The following is an 11603-nucleotide window of genomic DNA, read 5'->3' as shown; positions in this document are numbered from 1 at the left end:
GCTTCGAGCCGCCGGCTTCGTGGCACTAATTTTCAAATGTTTAAAGATTTACCAACTGAGATCATTGACACACAAGTGGAAACATTGAAAAAGGCCAGAAGAAATGAATGCAAGCAGCTTTCAGTTTGGCGCAACCAGATAAGTTATACATTAATGGTGAATTTTGGCCTGTTGGTAGGGAACTGGCTATAACAGGGCGGTGAGAACTGCCATATGGGCTATATAGGTATGTGCCGCTGTTCATGGGTTTTGGCATAGGGTATATAAATCAAGCGTTTTGGGTCAGGGTATCATTTTTCAGAAACTGACCAGTCGCTTGAAGATTCATTCCCGCTCCAAAAAAAAAAAAATGAGTCGGCAAAGCTTTTTACGCAACTCAGCCTCACTGTTGGCTATCATGAAACACTTCTGTGATTATTACCTGTCAAGTATCGATACTTTTAGACGGAAATCGGTCGGGAGTTTAACTCTAGTATAGGGTAGCAAACTTCATCAGAACTAGCTCTGGTATAGGCTAAACATCCCCACCCAGAAATTCCTAAAGTACCCTCCCCCCGGGGTGAGAGTCTTGAATATGGTTTAACCAAAAGCCACACTTTAATTTTCAAATGATCTATGGGGGAGGCGAGCAGCAGCCCGAACGAACGGATTAGAACAAAAACGGATCAGTTTGTCCAGCTCCTAAACTCTTAATGTCCTACACTTGTTTTTATCACTGTTTGGTTGGGGCATTTGTCCTTTGTGTATATTTTTGAATTTTTTTTCTTTCTACTATTGTGTCTTTGAACCTTTATAGTTTACATCTATAGGTACTATCAGAGGTGTTCTTGGGTGGGGGGTGTCCAATGTGATACTCAGAAAAAATCATAGAAAAAATCGGTGCCTTAAAAATAGGCTCCTTGAATGTTAGAGGAATAGGAGACACAAGGTTAAGCAACGTGAGATTTTTCACTGGTGTACTGCATGATAAAAATGTTAATATATTTTATTCAAGAAGCCCATTGTACCGAAGACAATAAGCATGAATGGGGCTATCATGCCTTTTTTTCCGGTTGCGGCTCAAGCAAAAGTGCTGGTGTTGCTATTCTGTTCAATAATAACTTGTCGATTTTCAAAATATTCCAAAGCGTATACTGATCCCGAGGGACGCTTTAATAAACGTGACTGACATCCATTACCTGTGGAAAAAACTGACGCTTAGCAAATATATAATGCACCAAAGGAAAATGATCCTTCTTTTTTCACTTCGATCTTTGACCACTTTGTTTGCATACCCAGTGCGAAGATATAATTCTAGGAGGTGACTTTAATTTTAGTGCTTAGTGGTTGAAAATGGATAAAAAAGGTGGTATGAGTTAGGACTCATAAGAAGTCATTTTGAAAATATCAACAACTATTGCGAAAGCTTACATTTAGTCTATGTTTGGAGATGTATTTAACGCCGAGCAACTTTTTAAATTTACGTTGCGACAAAGAAAAACCGGAAGTTTACTGGAGACTTGGATTTTTTTCTGGTAAGTCAAGGAATACTCTGTAAACATCATCAAGCAGATGCATCTTCCCGGATATAAAATGGACCAGTTCAATGATCGTTTTAGAAATTTTCGCTAACATTCTAATACTGGGATGTAGAGTGATTCTGGAAACTTAACACCTCCCTTTTTAATTGAAACAGAATATATTAATCAAATCAAATTTGGATTATCCCACAAACCAAAGATGAATACAGGACGAAGATGAGTTTATTAACCCTAAGCTGCCTCTCTGGGAGATGATTAAAATGAAAGTTAGAGAGGAATCGATAAAATTTGGAGCCTCCAGAAGAAAAAGAAAATAATACAACGAGTTAGAAGAACTTGAGCAATGCAGTTGCAAAATTTGGAACAAGATTTAAGTGATATGCACATTAATGGATTCTCGACAACATGAACAAATATGGACCGAGCTTGAAGCAAAGAAATACAATTAGAATCATTAATCGAATTATAAACAAAGGGAGGGGCAATTATCAGATCGAAATCACGATGGTATAATGAAGGTGAAAAAAATACCTAATATTTTCTTAATCTGGAAAAGAGACATTGCAAGCAAGGAACAAGTACTCAACTTAAAATCAGTGAAAAGGATTTTCGCCGATACAGACAAAGAAATTCTGAATGAGTCTGAGTCTTTTATCAAACTCTTTACAGTTCCAAAACAATAACGAGAATATAAAAATATCTGTGGTACGCAGTTTAGCAGATATTTGTTTTCTGCACGTTTCGTTAAGAATCTGTTCGTGCATTCCTGCACAATTCATGTCCCCGATGAATTGATAGTACTTGTATTTGCATACGAGCTATTTGATATAAATAGGGTGTGCATTGTAGTGGTTCTTCCTTCGGGTCGAACGCTAGGAACGACAAGTTCACTTAATCCCTCAGAATGACCACTCAAGAAATCGTGAACGAAGCCGTGAAGGCGATGTCTTCTGTCCTGGAAGACAAATTCAATGGCTTTTGGTCGCCAGTTTTCGGAGCTAAATACATCCGCAATCGAACACGGCAGTAAAGAAGGCGAAGCGAGAAACATTTACCTGCAAAGAAGAAAGGGAATCAACAACAGTACGATCACTGTCAACAAGTTTGGAGAAGTTTGATGATCACTGGATCACTTTAGAGCAGGGTCCACAGAAAAGCTGAAGCGGTCGCTGGAAGAGGGAGCGGAGCTCGTCGAGAAGCGCATCAAAGCTATGAAATTGGCCGACAAAAGCGACTATGGCTGGGCTACCGTTAGCGAATATCTAAGCGACGCGCTTGCCTCAGACTCGGACGACGAGAAAAGGATGTATCGAGCCTGAAAAGAGAGCCGAGAGAAAGGTTAAGGAAAAACAACGCCATAAGAGAGCAAAGTCCCGCTTTTCTTTTCGCATTCAGCGGCTCATCGTCCCCACAATTCGTCGGGCGTGAAACAGGCGAGAAAACCCCAGTGGCAAAGAATCGTTTGGGACCTTGCTTCAAGATAAGTATTACATTTGTTTTTCCTTACCCGTTATTTGGTTAGGGCATTAATTTTGTGCTTTTTTCGGACCCTCCTCTTTTTCTAGGACGTTCTTTGTGACTTTCGCACGGTATGTTGTCGTTTACCGACCCATAACCAATAACTCAAGATCTTGCCTTGTCATGTTATTCCTCTTGGTTATGGGTTCAATAATTCTGTAGATAAGGGCAGAATATAAAAATATCTGCGGTACGCAGTTTAGCAGATATTTGTTTTCTGCACATTTCGTTAAGAATCTGTTCGTGCATTCCTGCACAATTCATGTCCCCGATGAATTGATAGTACTCGTATTTGCATACGAGCTATTTGATATAAATAGGGTGTGCATTGTAGTGGTTCTTCCTTCGGGTCGAACGCTAGGAACGACAACTTCACTTAATTTTTTATCTTTGTTCATCTTTTATTTTCTGCTGCTGATTTGCTTTCTTGTCATTTATAGTTTAAAAGTGTTCAATTTTCACCAGCGTTCAATTTTCACATTAGCGCTCTGATGAAGGGCTAACGCTCGAAAAGTCAGCTTTTCAATCTTTGTATAGTTAGTCATAGCCTGAAAGGTTTATTTTACGATCTCTATGGCTGCAACGGATAGTGGCAATATCTTGATGGCTTCTTATCGATTTTGTTTTTAGTGTGGAGAATATGGCCACCTCAGCGTGGGCTGCAAGTCTAGGGATAGCGCCCAGGCCTCCTCTAAATGACTAGATGACGGCGATCATAAAGTTGAGTATGCTTTAGAGTTTTTGGACACGTACACAATCGCCTGCTTAAGGAAAGTGGGTGAGGGTAGCGGTGGCAGTGTTAAAGGTCGTTTGAAGTCCTCATTACGAGTTTTGGGAGTCTGTGTTAGATGCCTCGCAATTTGCGACCAGCATGATCAGGGAGGGTTATAGGCTACCTTTTAGTGAGTATCCAACTCCTTGCTTTCTCAAGAATAATAGATCTGCTTTTAAGCACCCCGAGTTTGTTGTCAAAGCTATTGAAGAGCTTCTTTGCAATAATTGTATTATTGAGCACGAATTTCCTCCATATTGTGTCAATCCTCTAACCGTGGCGGAGGGCAAGAAGCTCCGTCTCGTTATCGACCTACGCCATGTAAACGCATTTGTTTCTAAAGTAAATTTAAGTACGAAGATCTTAGATCTCCTTCCCAAGTTCTGGAAGAGAATCATTGGTTTTTTACCTGGGATCTTAAGTCAGGTTATCATCATGTCGACATCTTTGCAGATCACCAAAAGTATTTAGGATTTTCGAGGATAATTAACGGTAAACCCAGATATTTCTGCTTTTCAGTTCTACCATTCGGTCTAAGCTCGGCTTGTCATTGTTTTACTAAGCTTATGAGACCCTTAGTTAAGCGCTGGCGCTCTATGGGCCACCTGTCCTTTGCTTACTTAGACGACGGTTTTACTAGTCAGCCGGACTTCATCTCCGCCATGGCTGCAAGTACCATCCAAAGAAAGGAGCTCAGGTTGTCTGGCCTCGTGACTAACGAAGAAAAATCTAATTGGGAGCCTAGGCAAGTCGGAGAGTGGCTCGGCCTTGTAATCGATACCAGATAAGAAGTTAAATTCAAGCCCTTCATGAAAGAGGTCGTGCCGCTACCAAGGATAAAAGATCTCTTGTTGGAAGGCGATCCTGTAAAAGACGAGGCAGTCTGTTTTTGTTGGTTGCCCAGCGTTTAGAATTTTAGCATTACGGCTTAAGTTTATCTGAATTATTTCTGTTTTCCATATTTTCTTGCATTGTGCATCAAGGCCTTACTCACTTAGAGTAAGCTAATTGGCCCATTTTATGGAGTGAAGGAATCTTTATTGCCATTAGTTCCTATGGCATGTTTGCGCGCTTTTTTGTTAATAATTATTTATGCAAAAGCCATTTAGGCTGGGTAAGCCATTTAGGCTACGTAAGCCATTAAGGCGATGCTAATAACTTGGTTCCTGCTTTCGCGGCTCTCTCGCAAATTATGCGCGTGTGTCTATAATTTTAGCCAACTTTGGCCTCTTTATGTGTGTGCTTTGTAATAGCCCGCGCAATTGAGGGCGGTGTGGATGCATTTACTCACATGAAGTGTGTTCTTGTTTCAGTGTTATACAGATACATTCAGTAAAGGGATCTGGTCCGACGCCAGGGAATTGGAGGATCCTGAAATGGTTGTTCTAGTTCAGTCCTCAAAGGCGTTGAAAAGGGCGCCCACGAAAGGAATCTCTACTACTACTACTACTATTCGTGAAGAGTTCAAGACCCATGCATCGCCATTTGCCGTTAACATTCAACAGTTAAGCATGCACAGCCTGAAATCTGGTGCAGCATCAAACTCATTAGACTCTGACCTGATTGACAAAAGGCGCTACATTTTAAGTGTCCAAGTCGTTGAACTTATAAAAAGCATTATGAAAAGTCCTGTCAGGGGACGAGGAGTAGTCTCGGCCTGACCCAGATTTCCTACATTTCCCCTACGAGGTTTTACGGTTAGGTTTTTTCTGGCCTCCCTGGCTCTTCTCGATAATGGAAATTCTATCATTTTTTCTCAGTATTGTGTAAAGTATTTATTTGTAAGAAATAAACACGGTATGTTGTCGTTTACCGACCCATAACCAATAACTCAAGATCTTGCCTTGTCATGTTATTCCTCTTGGTTATGGGGTCAATAATTCTGTAGATAAGGGCAGAAATCTAGTGACGTTTTTCTCCCACCACAGCAAAATCAAAATTATTTGACCAAAGCAAAACAACTTGTTTGCAAAGGCTTGTTGAATAGGGAAGAATGTCTGCAAGCGCTAAACAGTATGAATTCGGACAAAACGCCAGGAGCAGATGGCTTCCCTTGCGAGTTTTACAAGACTTTTTGGAATGATGTGAGTGATATCTTGGTAAGTTCTTTTAACTATTCGTATGAAGCAGGAACACTTTCAGTATCGCAAAGATGCGGAATTGTTAAACTTATTCCTAAAAAGGACGCTGATCTCAGTCTAATTAAAAATTGGCGACCCTTGACATTACTTAACTGTGACTATAAGATTGCAACAAAAGCCATAGCAAACAGAATAAAAATTTTTCTTCCGAAACTTATCTCTGAAGATCAGACAGGTTTTATTAAGAATAGATTTATTGGTGAAAATATCCTTTTAATTGATAGTGTTATTAGATACACGGCAGCGAGGAATATTCCCGGACTTCTTCTTTTCCTTGATTTTGAGAAAGCATTTGATACGTTAGAGTGAACTTTTATTCAAAAGACTTTAAAGTATTTTGGCTATGGCCCACAACTTCTAAAATGGATCAGCATTTTTTACTGTAACACTGAAAGCTGTATTTTGAACAATGGTTGGGCGAGCAATTTCTTTAAACCGACTAGAGGAGTTAGGCAGGGCTGCCCTTTGTCGCCATACTTATTTGTTTTATCGGTAGAAGTAATGGTCGAAGTCTTTCGAAAAAATGAAAAAAATAGAGGAATAACTGTGAAGGCAAAAAATATTCAGTTGAGCGAATATGCAGATGACACCACGCCAATCTTGGACGGTTCTATAGAATCCCTTGAAGAATCTTTAGGACTATTAGATCTTTTTGGAGAGGTATCTGGTCTCCGACTCAACTGTGGTAAAACAGAAGCTCTATGGATCGGTGCGAAGGTAAACAGTGATCTTAAACTCTGTCCTGAAAATAATTTTAAATGGCCTAAAGCTCTTGATTTTAACTTTTCGTCGGATTCAAATATAACAGTTTCTCATAATTCTATAAATAAAGTGGAAAAAGTGAAAGCAATGTTAAGTTGTTGGAAATTTCGTAGACTTAGTCTGCTTGGGAAAATTACAGTCATTAAAAGTCTTGCGGTATCACAATTGGTGTATTTACTTGCGCCACTTCAAACAGACCATAAAGCAATTAAAGAGATAAACGTGCTCTTTTATAAATTTTTATGGCACGGAAAAGGGGATAAAATAAACAGAAATGTTATGATAAACGATTTTTCTGAAGGAGGACTTAAAATGATTGACATAGAGTCTTTTAATAAATCTCTTAAATCATCTTGGATTAAAAAATATCTTGATCCTGAAAATAGTAGTAGCTGGAAGTCTTTTTTCGATTTAGAACTTCAGTCACACGGAGGAAAGACGATATTTTTAGGAAACCTTACTAGGAAGGACGCATGCTGTTTCATTGAGGTCTCAGACCCTTTCATCAAAGAAATTCTTGAAATTTGGTGTGTAGCCTCCTTCACCAAAAACTTGAAATCCAAAGCACAGTTTTTATCTTCACCTCTATGGTATAACTCACACATAAAAATTGGAAATAGACCAGTTTTTTTCAAAGACTGGTCCCTTAAAGGTATAACCGAAGTTAAGTACATCCTAAATGATTCCTTTGAGTTTTTATCTTTGACTGCTTTTCAAGACAAATATAACCTTCAACTTCCTCCCTTAAGTTATTACGGAATAATTTCGGCAACTAATTCTCTCCGTAGGCAAAGTGAAAGGACTAATGCTAGTTATGAGAGCTTCCTTTCAAAATTTCTAAAAAACTCAAAACCCTCTAGATTTATTTACAAGAAGTTAGTATCAATAAAAAGTGAGCTACCAACTCTAAGGCAAGAAAAATGGCACAAAGAAATTAATCTGGAACCCGGTCACAAAGTCAACTGGAAAGCAGCCTATGTCTTGGCCTTTACATGTACCAAGAGTTCAAAACTCATAGTTTTTAATTTTAAATTCCTACATCAACGACTTTCAACTAATAGTTTTCTTAAGAAAATAGGACGTATAGATAATGAGAAATGCACCTTCTGTCAATATGGTAAAGAAAGCCTCTTTCATTTATTTTGGGAATGTAGCAAAAGCCGTTATTTTTGAAATCATGTTTTTTCATGAATGCAGGCCTGTAAAATTGTTAGTAAAGAATATGCTTTTCAGGTAGATACTTGCTTGGGACTGAGGCCAGATACCTCTAAATACAATTTGCAAATTAATTTTTGACAAGCAAACATTTCATCTGGCTGTGTAAATTTAGAGAACAAAAGCCAATTTTCGAAGAATACTTACGGCATCTACAATATATTCATAAGGTAGAGAAGGAAGATACAACAACGCGAAAGAAATGGGAACCGCTATTGCTTTAAAAATAAATAAATAAATACAGAATCCAGCACCTTGTTCTCCACCTGTACAGGTAATTCCGATCTTGTAGAGTATAATAAATTGGTCGCTCCTCTCAACACAAGAGCACCTCCTCCTTTTTTTTATTTGTTTTATTTTTCTCTATTATGTAAACATATTCCGTGTTTGTGGGTGTGAGTGTGTTTGTGGGGGAGGGAACATGTAAGGTGATAATAATAATAAAAATAAAAAATAAAATAAATAAAAAAAATTTCCACCAAGTAAGGATGACGAGCATCTCCATCACTTTTATATGGGAGTTCCCCCTGGGCCTTGGGCCTATTACTGTTGGGGAAGACAATTGACATACCTTGTCCGGGCTGGCAATACCTCCTTGACGTGTCTCCATCACAATGTCTCTTTGCAACAGCCTGAAATAGGCCTTGGCTTGCCCAAGCACTCTTTGCAGATAGCTCACGCTGAAGCCATTCATGGCATCGGAATGAGAAGCAGTTGTTTGGACCGCCCTTCCCCCAATGCCGGAAAGGCTGCCACTACGGTTTCATGAACCTCTGCCCCGTTTCCTTCTTTGGGGAACGATAATTTCTTCTCCCCCAGGCTGTTCAGTGACAGGTCAATCCTCTCTGAGGTTGACGGTGGGGTTTGCTGTCCAGCTGTCGCCATACATACGAATGATCTCCTACACGTGGAGCTCGCACGACCTATGGCTGCGTTGGTGTAGGGCGAGTGGTGTGTTCCCCTACTGTTTGCCCGAGAATTTTGAGGAGCTCGAGACAGAGCTGGCGGTCGGTAGCCAAACAGTTGGTTGTGCTTGCTCCCTGACAGTGTCACAGTTTGTTGCGCTGTTTGGTCGAGGTTGCATCGTCTGTTCAGCTTGTTGCATCACAGTTGCCGAGCTCGAGGTTGTTGTTGTTGTCTGCGTTGTGGACGTTACAGCAGCAGTCAGGTTAGTGTCATGGATAAAGTCCGCTGTCTCTAACAAGCACTGTGCGCACTCACATAGCAAATTTGGATCCATTCTTGTTGAGAAACTTTGAGAACAGGATAGAAAGAACCCAACCACGTTTCCAGAGATGTGAAACATTAAGTGACTTGTGGGCCGCAGGGCATCATCAGGTGACTTTTCACGACCCGTTGGAACGCCTGGTTGCTTTTTTGCCGAAAATTTGCAGAAAATTTGCGGTAAGACGTATTTCAATATAGTAATTTGATGCTAATAGTTTTGATCCCTTGTGGATATCTCTACTTTGATTTATCAGGAACAGAGATTTGTAAAGAACGTTTACGGTATGAGTGTTGATATTCGGAAATAATCTTGCGTGTAAAAGTCATTCTTCTGTTCGAAAAATAGCCTTCACATGTTTATGTCTCTGGTCAAGAAACGTGCAGAAAATGTGAACAAAAGCTTAATTGGCAATTAACCATGTAACAAGAGTTGCAATTCGAAAGCACTGGTAAAGAAAAACACTTGTACGCCATGAAACGTGCAGAAAGAAGCAAGTTTTCGCTAATAATGGTAAAAGAAACTTCATTGGCAATTAATCATGCGACGAGAGTTGCAATTCGAAAGTAATGGTAAAGAAAAGTTTGCATTACTAATTTTGACCCGAAATATGCACCATAGTATCACTTGTTGTGATTCTCCGATGTCGCAGGTTACACAACATGCAACGGGGTTTACATGCAGGAGCTTAAGTCAGTCACGTGCCGGCTCCAAGTCTTAAGAAAATTACCACTTTTTGCAAGATTATGCCAATTCTGTGGAGATCTGTGAGGAACGGATGAGAAAATCCTATATTAGAGCCAAGTTTATCACATTTCCGGTAAGTGGTTTTTAAACCTAAATTGAAACTATGTTCTGTAGCCTTCAATGTTACGTTTTTATCACTAAAACGAAAACTTAAACGAGGTTGTTAGACAATTAGATTTTAGACTTAAACTGTATACAGTCGAACCTCCAATAAGCGAACCTCCCATAATCTCAAGAATATGTGGTCGCTTACCAGAGGTCAGACCACAGGGGGTCTAAATTTTTGGTAATTTACATATGGTAATTGCGGAGACCTAACCCTTTTGCCAGTGCTTATCGAAACCAATAGTAATAACTTTTCTTAGCTAAAAGTATATTAAGACTGGTCCAAAAATATTCTGGGCAAAACTTAGGGTCTATGATGATTATTGTTTGTGTTACCCAAATCGTTTAATACAGCGATTGAGACAATTCTTGTGAAAGAAACTTGACTCTTTTATTACTCCAGGTGGCATTGCATCGCCCTTTTTGACGAACAAGAAGAGTAGTCCTGAATACTGTAACTACAGTACAGTTTTACAAATAACCAATTAATTTCTACCAAAACTGAAATGAAAGCACAAATGCATGTTGTATAAGCTAGACAGTAACTTATTTTGGGCGCACATTTTCCGTCACATTTTGACAACGAAAGAGTCAAGAGATGACTGCTTGGATGACTTGCCCTGCACATCACACAGCAGGTCGTGAGCCCGTCCAATCGCCACCGATAATTGCTCCTCACCCCTCCAGTCAGCGAATTCTACCAACTGCTTAATCCTTGACCGAGCCCACCTCAGGACGACTAAGAGGTTGGTCCATGTCTTCATTGTCATCCTTGTCATCAAGTTGCATTGTTTCCGTTGATTTGTGACTTTCGATCATCTCTGTCCGAACATTTCTCCACCAGTTTGGATCACCAGTATCAACACAGTGCTCATGGGAGAGAGCTTCGGAGTCAGCATCAGCGACTTATGTAGCAGCATCAACGTTTGTCTCACCAGAAACTTTCGCAACCAGCTCATTTAAATCCAAGAGCTCTTCTCCAGCAAATGGATCATCATCTTCCTCTACTTGGTTCTCCTCTGAGTTCATGCCAACGTGTTTAAGGCACTTAATAATCATTTCTGGCTTCACTTCTTCGCATGCACTCACCATCCACCTCACAGCCATCAACAAATTGACTGATTTGATAACGTCACTTGCACACTGCTTGACATCAATTTGGCTGGCAACGTACCGAAGAAGCTTTCGACGGTAGTACACCTTCCATGTCTTGATGATGCCTGCATCAAGGGGCTGGGTACGCGAAGTTGTGTTCTTTGGAAGAAATTCCACTCGAATATTTGAAAACACACCCTTCAGCTTCAGAGGATGGCATGGTACATTGTCAAGAAACATAAGGATATTTCTACCCTCACGCTTCATACGAGTGTTGAGTTTAGTAAGGATGTCAGTCATAATTTCAGTACGCATCCATGCCTTATCGTTACTGAAATAGTGAGCACCACAGGGATGGGAGGTGTCTTTTAACTTAGAAAAGCAGCAGGGCTTTTTACTTTTGCTGATCAAAACTGGGCTTTCCTTTCCACCAGCTGCATTCACAAAGAAAGCAACTGTAACTCGCTGCATAGAGTTTTTCCCACCTCTACAATGCTTCCCTC

The sequence above is a fragment of the Montipora capricornis genome, chromosome 14, assembly GCF_036669925.1.
Source record: "Montipora capricornis isolate CH-2021 chromosome 14, ASM3666992v2, whole genome shotgun sequence".
In the NCBI taxonomy this organism is placed as follows: domain Eukaryota; kingdom Metazoa; phylum Cnidaria; class Anthozoa; order Scleractinia; family Acroporidae; genus Montipora; species Montipora capricornis.
The sequence above is the reverse complement of the archived record's forward strand: the minus strand, read 5'-3'. Positions refer to the sequence as shown.